This window comes from Egretta garzetta, unplaced genomic scaffold (assembly GCF_000687185.1).
Source record: "Egretta garzetta isolate BGI_Z169 unplaced genomic scaffold, ASM68718v1 scaffold936, whole genome shotgun sequence".
Classification (NCBI taxonomy): Eukaryota; Metazoa; Chordata; class Aves; order Pelecaniformes; family Ardeidae; genus Egretta; species Egretta garzetta.
In genome coordinates this window covers 117557-118440 of record NW_009260034.1, presented here as the reverse complement: position 1 = coordinate 118440, position 884 = coordinate 117557, and positions in this window count along the sequence as shown.

The window sequence follows — 884 nt, the reverse complement described above, 5'->3', positions numbered from 1 at the left end:
CTCATGCTCTGCTTCTCTCTGGAGCTGCTCAGCCAGTTCGCAAACATGATTTAAAAAAAAAAAAAGGGAAAGAAAAACTAAATAAAGCTCTAAAAGTTCTTAAATCCTTGATCCGCCGTGGAGAAGGGCTTTACGTGTTTGCTTTTAATCAGCTGACACAAACCCCGGGATGTGTTGAAAAATAATAATAGAAATAAATCTTTTCACCTAATCTATCGCACGCTCGTGTCCCGCTGCCCGTGCCGCTCCAGCCGTCCATCATCCCCCATCCGTCCCTGCCAGGGCCGTGCGGAGGGACCATCCTGTGGGATCTGGCCAAGGAGCGTCCGTCCCGGGGAAGCTTTTCCCACCAGGAGCCCCCAAAGGGCTGTGGAGCCCCCGTTCCCCTGGCAAAGGACTGGGGTGGCCCCAGCGCCCCCCCTCCCCCCCCCCCGCCGCGGCCTCTGGTGCATCGGGACCACCGAGCCGGCGCTGCCCTGGCCCCCCGTGGCCCCCGGCCTCTCCTGGGCTCAGCACTATATAACCATTTCCCATTTCCAGTCTTAATCTTATAAGAATGAATTGAGAATGACCAGCGTAAATACACGGGTGCCACTGGGAGCAGAAACCACTCTTTAATCTCCGATATGAAAACAATTCCCCGCTCCGCTCGCTAGCAATCAGCAAGTGCTATCAGTGCCGCGCTCTCCCCGGGAACAGGAGAGCTTATAAATATGAATTAGCGCAGAGAAAATCTACTCTCTTACCTAAAGCTAAATGTTATCTGGGTCCCTTTCCAGCAGTGGCTGACATTTCCAGAGTGCTTTTAGTCACATCTGCGGAAGACAACTCATTCCTTGTTTTAAAAAAAAAAAGAAAAAAAGAGAGGGAGAAAGGAGAGGAGG